This window comes from Melozone crissalis, unplaced genomic scaffold, assembly GCF_028551555.1.
Source record: "Melozone crissalis strain CALT ecotype California unplaced genomic scaffold, PUWL_Pcris_2 ptg000007l_1, whole genome shotgun sequence".
Lineage (NCBI taxonomy): Eukaryota > Metazoa > Chordata > Aves > Passeriformes > Passerellidae > Melozone > Melozone crissalis.
Window position 1 is genome coordinate 3,985,705 of NW_026535785.1, and position 14,326 is coordinate 4,000,030.

The following is a 14,326-nucleotide window of genomic DNA, read 5'->3' on the forward strand; positions in this document are numbered from 1 at the left end:
GCTGTGTCCTGTGTCAGTGTTCTCCAAAACTGGTCTGAAAAACTCAAGTGATTTGTTTAAAAGTAAACATATGAAGATGTAAGTGGGAAGGAAAAATTAGGAACCCATACCTCAGAGCAGCCCTCATGGGACACAACCCCAACAAAAGACACTGAATGTGTATTTACATGAGCAAGAATGCATTTCAAAAAGTGCCATCTACTAACACATAGAAATATACATTTCTTGGCAGTTTATGGGCAATACAGTTCTTACTGTGTCACAGATCACAAGGTCACAACTCACATCACAGCTGAGACTATCAAAGCCACTCCAGAGATCCAAAATGCTCTCCTGAAAAGATCTCTTACACATTTAAAGAAAAAAAAAAAATCCCAAATCAGTACCCTTTAAGAAAGAAATTAAACAAAAATAAAGTTGCAAAATCACAAAATCCATCTTCTGGAGTTTGCAATTTAACACATGAGAAAACACACAGCCTATGTGATGCAGAAGAGGTCAACAGTGCTGGAAGGCAAAATTATTTCAATTCCTGCCTTATCCCTACCAAGCTTTGCCCTCGCAGCTCCGAGGCACTCTGAGACTGTTCCTCAACACCAGGCAGGGTCAGAGAGGTGAGGAAATGCTGCTCTGGAAGGTGAGAGCACCCCAGATCTGCCACAGCCACAGGGAAAGAAAAGATTCCACACAGAGATCAGAGAGGAGCCACGGGACACAGCGTGGGTGGGATGGAACAAACACAGCCACCACCAGAGCCCCCAGCAGCCCCTAAAAACATTCCAGTGTTTGTTTGTCCACACTTCTGGTGAGTGGACAACACAGTGGAGTGTTGATTTTTTTTTAGTTTTTTGCTTTTTATTACCCCAGGAAAACAAAAACAATCAAAAAAAACCCCACAAAACACCAAAGCAAAAAAAATAGCCCAGGAAAAATAACGCTTTTTTTCCCAGTCTATTTTCAGTGGGAAAACAAATGCAGTTGCAATTTCTAACCAGGACTTTAATTTCTTGAAAGTATCTCCCCCTTTTCACTACAAAGCAAAGATGAAAGGTGTTAATTTTTTAGCTACTGGATAAAAGCAAATGCTGGATAATGGTGGAACAAGGCTGCTGGAGATCTGTAAATACATAAATACAAATATGGATGAAACCTAAATGGATCCACAGAGTAAATCCTGCAGTTTGTAGGAAGTCATTTAGAAATAAACTGGCTGGTTCTGGTTTTCTCAGAAATTTGACCTAAATTAGAATTTTGGGAGAGTGAGGAAGCATTATTCTCAGTGGTACATTCCCCTCAGCTTCCAGCTGTCCTGGGCCCTGGATGATGAGGAATGAAAGACAAAAGCTGGCAATTCATCTGCACACCTTTACAACAAAAAAAGTGAGGACAAAGGAGGATTCCCACCCCAAAAATCTTTGTGTCCCTTCTCTCCAAGCACTGCCAGGAGTAAGGAGAAAACACTGACACATCCCACCAGGACAGCTGTTAAGGAGAGAGGATTGAAGGACATCCCATGGCAATCCCACTTTGCTGCCAACACTGTGCAGCAGCCACATCCCTCTGCCTCTTGATCTCTGAAGTCCTCTCAGATCAGTCTGAGGAAAAATGTGCTTCAGGGCAGGCTTGAGACAACAGAATAAACCCAACAAGTATCTGGGAGAAAAGCTACAAAAAGTTTTACTGGAGCACAAGCCCTCAATGCTTAGCATCAGGCCATTAAAATTCTTGGCAGCAGCTCCCAGTCCTGGCTTGCCAATGGCCCACTTTTCATGCAGCCTATTTTTGTTTAGGGAAAAAACCTTCAGAACATCCTGAATATTAAACCTTTCTTCAAGCTATAATGATCAGGGAGATTAGCTCTGATCAGCAGTTTTAGGCCATATGTAAATTCAGTGTCCCTAGGCAGAGGAGCAAACCATGAAATACCCTTCTCTTCTCCCTTTGGCTGCCAGGAACAAGGAGCTGCTCCACAGATCCTCATTAGTATTGGTCCACACCACCTATTTAGCATTCAACTGGTTGTAATTCCTGGGCCTGTGAGGGACCTGCCTGCAGCTAAGGTACACCAGATTGGCAAGAGAAAATCCACAGAAAAAAGAAACCTTTGCTTCTTTTGGTTTCTCTTAATTAACGCTTTTTTAAAAAAATGTTTTCACTACTTTGGCTGCTGCAGCTCAAGCAAATTTAGAAGTATTTAAGCAGCATCACCACTACCCATCCTCACAGCTTATGCAAAGGCTAAAATCCACAAACTAAGGAAGATTTTTTATTTCCTCTACTCCAGCATACAGTGTTTAAACCCCTCAGGGCACACCAAAGTAATAGAAGGATGTACCAGCACTGAGTAAATATCACAACACTTTTTATGGAACAATCTATTTAATATAGAGCCATGGTGGGCATGAACAATCTCCCTGCTACAGCCTGGGCGGGAGAGCCTCTCCCCCTGGATGAGGGCTGAGAAAACAATCTCTGCCTTTATCAGGAGATTTGATTTTGTTTCATTTAGGAGAGAGACATCTCCATTCAGCAGCAAAAACACTCTGAACAAAGGTTCTTTGAGAAATGGTTTCCAAATTGTGGTGCCTGGCAGGAGGTGGCACAATCAGCAGCTGGGGATGTGTCTGTGCTGGGGCTGCTCCGAGCACTGCAAGGGCTCCTCTGCTCACTCTGCTTTGAAGAGAATGTTAATAATGCTCTAACTGCTGCTTTAATCTATAGAGTGAGCCAGGAAAACATTCAGAATTTTGATGTCCTTCCCCTACACTTTCCAGTTGGAGCAGCTACTTATAAAGGAACTGTCAGACAAATTGTAATCTGCAAAGCAGGAAGAGGGAAAAAACAGAAGGCTTGCCTGCCTGCTTGTTCCAAAAGGATTCTTCAGCTTGAAGAAAAAAAAATTTAAAAAAAAACGAGAGGAAAGAAAAATGAGTTAAAACTTTATTCAATAGCAATGAAGCCTGAAGCTGATAATTTCAGCTTTCTGGGATACAGCTGTAGCAATGAGAAAATAAGAGCCCAGAGGATGGATAAACTATATTATCTTAACTAGCAAAGGCAAGCCTTCAAAAAATGAAAATTGGAAAAGAAAAGCTATACTATTAACTTCTTTTTTCCCTGGCTAAGAAAATACGATCAAAATTTCAATTCTTTAGTTCTCTCCTGGTAAGCCTGGAGCACACACCAAGCCTGCTGAAAGTGTAACCTCCCCAAATGAAACTGCCAAATAAGCAAGATTACAACAAGCCCAAGAGGCACGTCTATCTCTTGGTCTTATAATTATTTTGAGTACTGTAGGGTTTTTTCTAACAGAAGCTATGATAGAGTTCAGCTTAAATTCAAGAAGGCAAAACTGTTTAAGTTAAAAAAACCAAGAAGTTTGCAAAACAATGCTCGCCAGCGTGCCCAAACAGTAATGTCTGCAATTTCATGATCCATTACCCTGTCTGTTCAAACATGCTGATGTTTCTCCTGTGCCTCGGTTTTCCAGGGCCCCTCTCTGCCACAGCTGGGAACTCATCTCCTGTGTTAAACTTTGGCCAATCTCATTTGGGGGCTGCTCATCCCATCTGCACAAAACCTTGACAGAACAAGATCAGAAGTGGCCATGCTATGTTGATTGCGTTTATTGCTAACTTTGCTTGCTAAACCTGCATCTGCTTTGATAACCTTGGACAGCAGTGATGGTAGGTAGTGCAAAATCCATTCACTCACTGCCACACCAGAGATATTTCAGTGTTTCAGGTCCCTCCATTAACAGAATTATGTTATTTTAGTGTTAAGTCTATTTTTTTCTGTTTCTATCAATATTCTTTAAGTGTCTGGCCACTATTTAACAGAAATTCTCAGAGCAGTTTTAGGGTATGAACTTTCTCTCCAACACAATTTATCTGAGTACACCTTCAACTTGTTCATAGTTTAGCAGAACTTGTCAGACCAAAACCTCAAAGCACTTTTACTTAGCTGCTGCTGGCACTGGAATTACTGTGTCTCATGGAAATCAGATCCTAGATCACAAGAACCCAGATCCCATTTTTCTGCCTTAAGACATTAAACTACTGCTGCTGTCTGTTCGTGGAAGAACCCAAAGCAAGTTCAGCTGAAATCCATCACTGATTTACATTCATCCTGGCTTCATCCTCATAAACAAGAGGGGTAGGGATTTTCGTGGGGAAGAGTTTTAAACTGAAGAAGGGCAGGTTTAGGTGGGATAGCTGGAAGGAATTGTTCCCTGTGAGGGTGCTGAGACCCTGGCACAAGTTGGAGAAGCTGTGGCTGCCCCTGGATCCCTGGAAGTGTCCAAGGCCAGGCTGGACAGGGCTTGGATAGAGAAAGATAACCCTGAACATGGCAGGAAATGGAATTTCACAATGTTTGAATAAAAAACTTTCCCAGAGATGGAATGGGATCAGCTTTAAAGTCCCCCAAACCATTCCATGACTCTGATTCCAGGGCTTGCCTCAACCCCAGCCCAACCCTGCAAAGTTTAAATTCCTCTGACAGTGGCACTTCCAAAGCCTGTGGGAGGAAGAACCTATTCTTGCATACAGGAGGAAACTCTATATTGTTTAATAGTTTGATTTGCTATTATGTGCTACTGCATAAGTTTTATTTTAATATCATGTAACTGCTGTGATTGCATTTTTATAATTGGTGCTCTGCCCCAGAGGAGAACTTTTTGAAGAGTAAAAAATGCTACCTAGGTGCTGACTCAGAGAATTTACAGAGTGCTTTGGGTAGCAGTACTTAAGCATGAAGCTTTCCAGCAAAGGTGCTGCAGGTGCTGAAGAATTCAAACTGCCAGATCAATGACGTTAATTAATGGTTCATGCAACAAAATGTAAAAGAAAATTAAGGTAGTGAATTAAATCCTGACAGCAAAGTCTCATACAGAGTCAAGCTGAGATGCTGACAACCTTCTGAAATTTTGTATATTCTAAGAAATCCAGGCCTACATTATGAACCAAAGAGCTGGGATGGGTTTTGCTGCCCTAAATAGGGATGGTTGCCAATTCCATCTCCAAAGCCTCAGCTTTGTAGTACAGGGGTTTTTAGCAACAGTGAGCCTGTGTGAATTTCACTGACGTTCCTACTGATTTCACAACATGCCAATCCCAGCTGACACAAGGAATTGTCATTTAAGAGAGATCTCTCACAGACACTCCCTTTAACTTCAGTGTTTCAGATGCCTTCCAAACTTCTCAGATACACCACAGGGTTGATGGCCAGAAATGACAGATAAAAAACTTTCAAATAACACCTCTTTAAAAATTTAAAGCTCCTTTAAAGAAAGATACTGTATTCATAACTGCTAATGGTAAAAGAGAATGACTGTTCAAGAGTTTCCTTTTTAATCAAACATCATGAAATTCAGATTGTAAAAACATACTGAGACTGGCAATATTTTCAAAGCCCAAAGGTTGTCACTATAGATGAGAGACTCTGCTTGGAGCAACAAATAACACATCTTCATCTGAGAGAAGTGAAAAGGGTTTGATGGAATGAATGCACAGAGTTGGGGGGGGTTTGGTTGCTTTTTCATTTATTTTTTTATTTTGGTTTTGGGTGCTTTTTGCCCCCACCCAACTGGGGAAATAAATCTTTCTTACTTCTCTCTGTGAGATCAGCTAAACTCTGCCCTTTTAGAGCCTAAAGCAGCAAGGCCAAGAAATGCAGTTTCCATGTGTGCTTAATAAAATTACACCCTCGAGTAGACTGGAAGAAAATTCATAATATATTAATTGAGTGAGTAATCATACGGCCCCATGGACAAGACCTGCAGTGTATTGCTAATTATTTCATTAATTAAAGTAGCTTTGTCTTGAGGTGTGTCTCTCAATTTCAAAACCATGTTAAAAATAAATTTCCCTGCCAAGTTTCCTGACAATGCTTTTGATGATTAAAAGGAAATTATATTAAAAGTAGACTGTGCTCTTTACCTTTATAATGGAAATCATATTTTGTTTTTCTCTCAGAGATTCCACAGAGGAAATGGAAACATTTTCATCCAGCAATGTACATCTCCTTTCCTGGAGGTGCTGCCATAGGTTTGCATGGCAAATATTGCTATTTTATACAAAATCACATTTTTTATAATATTCCTGTCTCTTAAAAATTTTATTAAATCCTTCTACAACTCATAAGATCATGTTTTACCACACTAATTTTAGAATAGAACATTTACACTGTTAAAACACAGATTTGAAGCTGGGACAGAGCTGTCCAAGAACACATCCACTATTGTCACCAACATAATTCTCAGCACATAGTAATTTCCATTTTCAAACTACAAGTGGCGTTTAAGTACAATAAGTAAGCATCGAGGAAAAATCAGTTAAAATTCTTTATCCAAGTTATTTTTTTCTTTTACTTTGGAATCAAAATTTTTTGCCTTCAGAACTTTGACTTATACAATAGAAACATGGACCTGAAGTTGTGTGTTTTCCATCAAAAAATATTCAATTTTTTTTCCTGCTCTGTGCTTAAATCATAGCAATGATGAGCTACATTTGTGTCCCCAAAAATCACTGTCTTGAACATCTATCTGTTAATATTTTCTTCAAACCACATTTAAAAGACATTTCTGCTGGAGTTTCCAACATGTACGAGCAGAAGATGGATTGAAAGCAGGAACTGTGAGATCTCACCTTCAACCTGTCTATCACATTCCCCAAGTGTGAATGGAGCTCAGCATCAGCTGACAGCACCTTTCCCCCTTCCCCTCCACAAGAAAGCCAATAATAAACTTTTCAACATTTCCAGAAAGTTCTTCAGGTACAAATGTGTCATTTTATAAAAGCCTCTCCTGCTTACTTTCAAGCATGTTAGTGGTGCTCTCCAGGAGAGCTTGACATCTAAAAATAAATGTAATTTCCCACCTATTTTTGGTGAACAGCCATGGAAAAGTGCTATAGAGGAATAGTGTAACTGTGTGTGGAAATGAATAGTGGTGAGCAAAGGGGACATTTTCTGTATTTAACAGATGAGATCTGAATGAAGAAGTCAAAGAGTTCCTTTTTCTAGAAGTTGTGCTCAGTATCTTAAAGTCAAGTGAACTATTTTGAATATTTCTATAAAATAACACAAACCTCTCATACTGCAAAAATAGATTACTGTGGGGTCATTCTCACTAAGGTTTCCTTTCCTATTGCAATTGCTTTCACTCTTCCAAGAGTAGTGTGCAACTCCTTTTTGACTTCATGGGATGACAGACTGCAATTTAAACTCCCAATATTTAATGGTGGGGAAGGAAGAAGAACTGTGAGGGCATGAAATAAAGGGAGAAATTAGAAAAAAAATAAAGAAAAATGTGAACCTACAGTTAAAATAAATTCTTTTAAGACACTATCTATGTGATAATAGCTTTCAATTAAAATTTAAATGAATCCGGTTGACTTGTAAGGGAATAAATAATCCTGCCATTGTGCAGTGCTGAGTTTTCCATTCCTCTCTCCCCCAATAAAAGTAGGATGGATGTGTCTATTGGCACACTGTGGCAAAGCCTGACTGCACTGACAATTTATTGGGATTTTTTGCTTTGGCACTTGGAGCAATGTCCCTGTTCCTGTCACCTGCCCTGGTGACACCAGCCTGGGATTTACACCCAGCTTGGTGTGAGCACAGGGTGGGTGGGATGGGGCTTCAATGCAGCATCCCTGCCACCAGCCTGGAACCACATCATCAATTTGTGGCACATCATTGCAGCTCCTGGGGATTTATCACCCTTTCCACGAGCTTTTAAAGGATCTGGGTGAAATATGGTGGAGTGGCTGCTGCCAGGCCCCTGACTCCTGCACTGGCCTGCAGAGGGGATGGCAAGGCAATATCTACAAAAGGTGATTTAGAAGTGAATAAACACAAACTGAGGGTTTATACCACGAATAAAGCCTGGCCAGAGGGCTGCAGCATGCTCCTTCCCTGCAGGCTGCCACACAGCCATGAGATTTTTCAGAGAATGCTTTCCTGGGACTACAGGATCTTTCAATTTATTGATTACATGGATGAGTTTATCTCATGTGTCCAAAGTGCTTGGAGCTTTAAAGCTCATCCCTGGTTCTTCTGAGAGAACAGGAGGAGATGCATGAAACAGGTGCAAAAGCCCAGGTGCAAAAGGCACTGTTAAGTAAATTGGTACATAAATTTCCTTTTGCAAACAATTACATCCCAAATTGCACAAATTAATTTGAGCCCTTGTTTTCCAGTACCCAGCCAGAACTCCAGCATTTTTTTTTTTAGAAATTTATTTGTTTTTTAATTAAGAAACATACTCATTTTTATGTCATGAGCCTGGGCTATAATGCAAAAGGAGCCCAAACTCCAACCATCACTGCTCTGTGTAGGGAGCTGTGAGCACTCCATGAATTGTCCAAGGCACAGAGACCACGATGCTTTTACAGCCTTAAACATCAGGCACCTATGCTGATCTGGCCATAAGGCTGAATTTTGGTATAACTTGTGTGTAACTATGGAAAAAATAAGAAAGCTCATTTTAACAGGAGTGGCAGTGAGCACACAAACCACTTATGCAGAAAGGCAGAGGGAATTTTCTGTCTGGGACTGAAGCAGGTGACTCATTTCCAGCCCTCCCAAACAGTTCAGTAACTCCACCTGTGCACCTGAGCTGGTCTGGAGCCTTCCCTGGGTTTAACCCCATTCTGCTGGAAATCAGAAATAATTGAACCCTGGAGCCTCCTGCTCCAGACACTCCCATCCCACACCCAGCCTGAGGGATCTGCTAATTGCTACACACGAGATTATTTGAATTTCCTCCAAATGCACTACTTTAACCACACTTGCATACCTGAGAACCTGGTAATTACTTGCTTTAATGGGTTATTCCTTTCCATTTCCAGCAGGCAGATTACAGGGGATGTACAGCTTTGTCTATCATAATGCAGCAAATTATTAGTAAATGCAAATTTTTCTTTCCATCATGTACCTACACAGTAACTAAAATATACCAAAATCCCTAAAAAAAGATCAGATATGTGTCTACATAAGCTCATCTCTCTGCAATTTATGCACATCATACATATTAAAAAATAGATATATCTATACACACACACAATAACCATATTCATATACAGCTGTATTTTATTCCACACAGATCTGTGAAAAATTTCCTACTGGGATATACAAAGCAGCTGTGCATAATTAGCCTGGCTGCTGCTTGGCTTCTGCTTGGAAATTTAAATATTGACATTACAGATGTTTCTACCTAGTTCCCATCCCTTACATTTACAGGCCAGATTACAAAGGGTTTTGAGGCAGCGAGTGGAGTTTTGCTGAAATGCAGATGATTAATCCCAAGAAAGGATGCCTGAAAGTTTGCCATCAGCAAGTTTTCAAGTTTGCCCAAGACTGAACATATCTGGAAGAAAAGGAACTTGGAAACTGCTCTGCTGAGTAATACCCAAAGCTGAGCGTTCCATCTCCAGTAGGAAGGGCTGGGGAAAAGCTGTGAAACAGGCTGGTTTTAACAAATAAATATTTATTCTTTAGCTTCCTTTGAGTCAGAGCTTCCTCATCCACAGTTTCACTCCAATTTATTATTTTGTTTTCCACAAGAGCTCATAGCAGTAAGTTTCATAATTAAATATGTAACATTTGACACTTCAAATCTCCTCTAAATCTAAGTATTGCTGGGAGTGGCAGTGCTAGGAATCAAAAAACTTCAGGTTCAAACTTCAAATTTTGAGATAGTTTTGAGGTGAACTTTCTGAGATATTTCTGCTTTGCTGGTCAGATCTATAGATACATCTAAGTTTATACTGCAAAAACCCAACTCAATAAAATATTAACAAAAAAACATTTATGCACAACACTGAAACTTCTGTGACAAAAAGACTCAAGTGTCACCCTAAGACTGATGCAGACAGAATGAGAAGACTGGAAACCTCCAGATTCTACTTTTACCTAAATAAAAAATATTATATCATTTACTATCCTTTTCTAATGGCTCTTTGTGAGTTTAAAAAAAAAATTAATCTTTCAGCAAAAAGATAACTTGTAAAACACCCTTTGATTTCCCTCTGTCCCCTGGGATTTATAGGTCAAAAGAAAGAAGAAGACTTTGACATTTCACAATTTGATTCATTTTACAGCTTTGGCAACCTTCTTCTGCCACAGGCCAGCAAGGATTGCAGGGCACAAATAAAGAGAATCTGGAAAACAGTATCAGAATATTTGAAATGTATCAAAGCTGGCAACAGGTGTGTAAAAGTCAATGATGCCAAATTTATTTTTGCCACTTTGCTAGGCCAGCTGGGCTTTTGTTTCTCTCTCATGGACTCTTTTGACTCCATCTATCATATACAATCACATTTGTATTCATCTGTGTATTAAACTTAGGGTAAGTATTAAAAAAACCAAAAACAACAGCCAATCAATGAACCTGGCAGGTTATTCTAAATAAAAAGGTACCATTTCAGCACCAGTTTTCATTTACCTGAACCACTGCACTATTTTCCAGAGCGAAAGGATATTCAGCCCCTGCCTTTTTCCAGTTCTACAAATTACTATTTTATGATACTGCAGAACCCTCTAGGCTATTCTTCTTAATTCCTTCTGTTTCCTCTCTAAATGTCTCCAAGTGTCCCTTTATTTCCAGCAATTATTTATAGACATCTGTCAGTCCAGGCTCCTTGGCTGAGATGCAATGGATCCAGGCTATTTTGCAGCACAGAAAACAAGTTACTTTCTTTAAATGCAATTCTCAAGCAATTTTGCTAAACCACTGCAGTTAAGATTTTACCCCACTGGGTTTGCAGCACACTGTTGTAAGTCACATCATGTCAGATGTGTTTAAAATAATTTCTGTCAAGTGCCTGCAGCAAGAGAAATGAGGTGGATGCCAGGTTCATTGATCCCTCCTCCACTTTCCAGCCTCTAAAAGTGAGATATCCAAAGGTTTCTGCCTGCCTGTGGAATCCATGGGATTGGGGCCACCCTCATTAATGTGCTCAGGTGAGGCTGCTGCACGACACAGCTCCTCAAGCCTTGAGCTGGCAGCTGGGAAAATCAGAGATCTACAGGAAATAAACTGGGTCATAACTCAGAAAACAAAAACGTGAGAAATCAGCAGTGCAGCAAGCACAAAACCCATTAAAGTCAGTCCAAAAATTGCCATCAGTGTCACTGCGCCAGGCTCTGCCATTATTTTCCTGGTACATATGTGCTGACTGCAACCTCATCCAGGAATGGGAGCTGATATAAATATAAAACAACAAATCAAACTGGTTCTCCTGTCTTCAAACAGTTTCTACTGGTCTTCCAATTCATTTATTTATGATAAAAAGCCTCCAAGTTTGCAGTCTCTGTAGGAAAAGGCCTAATAGAAATCTCAGCACATCTGTGGTCACTTTAAGCACACATTTGAGTGTACTTCATTAGGATTTAACTCTGGGCTATTTTCAGAACCATAACAATTTTCCCTGAAAAGAGCTAATTTACTGTAACTAACTATATTATTAAATTTCCCTAGTAACGATATATCAAGAAATAAATCTGTAGCAATATCACCTAGCAGTCACATATTTTTATCATTAATTATAAGGTCTGGCAAGCCCTAGCTTGAAATTCAGCTGAATACTTATTGTAATGTAGTTTGTACTCTTAGTAATTATAGGCAGGTATTGCCTCTCCAGGAGTGTGATGGCACATAAATTGTAGGTGTCCAAATAACCAGTGGTGTTTACTGGGAGTTTAAAAGTCACACACACAAAAATGTGAATGGCCTTAGCGACATAAAAAAAAAATTATTTAAACACCATGCAAGCCATCCTCACTGGGACTGTGCTCAAAAGGCTCTCAAATTATTCATAGATCGATTAAATGAATACATAAAACACACACTGTTTCCATGTTTTCTTCAGTTTTGGTGGATTTATATCTATATCAGATAAAAAAGATTCTTAAAAGGGCTTGGCACAACTTATCACTGTAATTTCTGTGTTGATGTAATTTCTGTGTAAGAGAAGTGAGAATGTAGCTTTAAAGCAGAAACACATTAAGTTTAAAAAAAGAAAGCTTAGAGTTTTAGAGTTTAAAATATAGAAAAAAATTAAAGTAATTACAAAGGTAAACAAGAAGTTTAAAATTCAGTACTGTAAGTTTGTGTATCATAACATAATTAACTAAGAAAGCTTACACTATAACATGAGTTCATAAAATCAAAATATCAAAAATATAAATATCCTTATTAACAGTATTTTATTAATCAAGAAATCTTTAAAAGGTCTTATAACTAAGCTTCTGAACCATGCTGTGAAGATGTGACTGAAGTCACCTGCCTACCTATATAGAAGACAAGAAAAATAAACATCATCATCTAAAACCTCAGAGATCCCATCTCTAACTCATTCAAAAATCCCCATCCAAATCCTTCCTTTTGCAGCTTCAGCAATGAAATACAGCACAATTGCAATGCAAAGGGAAGGACTCGGGAATTCCACTTGCCAACACATCAGGATTCCTCTCAAGCTGTGCAGTGCAACCTTTGATTTGGAGCAGCACGACAGCTGGGGGGGCCCTTCCAGCCCAGAATATTCTCTGATAACCTCTGTGATAAAATAGCAGAGCCTGATGAATAATTTGAAGATTTGTGCCAGAAGTTGGGAAGAACTATGGAAAACAAGGCCAGGAAACGGAGGCTGAGCGGGTGCCATGTGCACAGAGAGCTGAGACTGATTCCAGCCCACCCTGATTCCACAGGTTCTACTGTGCACAAAATAATTCTGCAAGCATTGGTGCTCTTGACACCAGGCAAATGAGGTTATGAAGTTTAATGTGATGAATACCTGGAGGGTAAGGGAGGGAAGGTAAGGGAGGGAAAGTTGAGAAAAATTATTCAAACTTTGGCCAACAGGAAAGACAATCAAAATGCTAAATGATACCTGAGTCAGTACCAAGCGGCAAAAGGAGAAAATGGATGAAACTATTACAGAAGAACTCCCTGGAAGGTGGGCTGAGAAACTTCTCTACTGAATCAGAAGTGTAAACTTCAATATAGGGAGTGGGAAGGAAAGGAAAACAAGGAGAGTTTATGGATAATAAAAATAGAGAATTGCCAGTTAAAAAATGTACTTGAGACCTACAAAAGGAAAGAGTGTTCCGCTGGAAGCCGTACTCTCAAATATGAAACATTTCTTGTTTGGCTAAAAAGATCATCAATATCTTCATTACATGTTTATCACAAGTGAAGTAAATAAACATTTAGCTCAAAAATTTAATCTGTTGAAGGAGCAGCTTGTAATGCATTTCATACCCACAGGTTTTTAGATGCAAAGAACTCCATGTGAAAATGCAAAATTCACCAGAAAGATCACATAAAATAATGGAAGAGTTTAACTTGGATGTTTATACCCACATTAGAACTTAGAACAATATCTTACTTTTGTAGAATTTCCTCATCAGACAAAATCAACAGGAAATTTAATCAGAACATTTTCCTTACTAACTTTAATTATCAATGTGTTTTTGTTTTGTTGCAACGGTTGTATCTGCATTTACAACATCTGTTTATCAGCATTGTTCAGTATTTCAATCTCCCCTACAACATTAATCTATTCATAATGTGCTTCCCATTTATTTGTGTTATTTTCCAGACTCATGCTAGATAAACAAATAAAAACAACCCTTCCAGTAACTAAACCTACAGGAAAAAAAAAGTGAAATTCCCACTCTGCACAGAAATTGTTCATGGTATTTGGTTTGAATCTTAATCATATCCTAGGGGTTGTCTTCATTGATTCCAGAGATGAAGAAAAAACATGAACCTAAATCAAAGCTCCTATTTCCAACTAATTTCTGGGTGTTTTCCTTTTGCTTTTCTTTAGTGCAGAGACTTGTTTTTCAAAAACCATTACCTGTTGTCCTTAAGTTGTGCTGCTCCTGCTTCTTTTCACAGAGGAAGAATCCAGTGAGCCACCAAATCAGCAAGAAAACTTGTACAGAGTGACAATAATGCATTTATCAACAGAGGATTTATTCAGGCTCTGCCGTATTCACATTCTCTGGAAAAATCCCTTTGCCCAGGACTTTCCTCCTGGGAAGCTGAGAAGCCTCAGAGGAAAAGAAAGCAATTCTTATCTCATTTGCTTCTCCTGTGTTGTGCTCACATGTGGAATGTATTTGGAGATTGTTTAGCCACAGGTGATTGCTCCATTGGATTCTTCTGTGAGTTGTTTTGACTCTTTGGCCAATCAGGGCCAAGCTGTGACTCTGGAAAGAGTCACGACTTTTCATTATTACCTTTTTAGCATTGTGTAAGTATCCTTTCTGTATCCTTTAATATAGTATAGTATAGTAATTTTTAATGGAATATAAT

At 39.2% G+C, this 14,326-nt stretch overlaps 1 protein-coding gene across 2 annotated transcripts in view; it reads right to left on the bottom strand.

Moving 5' to 3' along the window:
* CDH13 (cadherin 13) overlaps positions 1-14,326 on the bottom strand; it is a 438,138-nt gene that overhangs the window by 169,290 nt on the left and 254,522 nt on the right. The gene's annotated exons all lie outside the window — the stretch shown is intronic.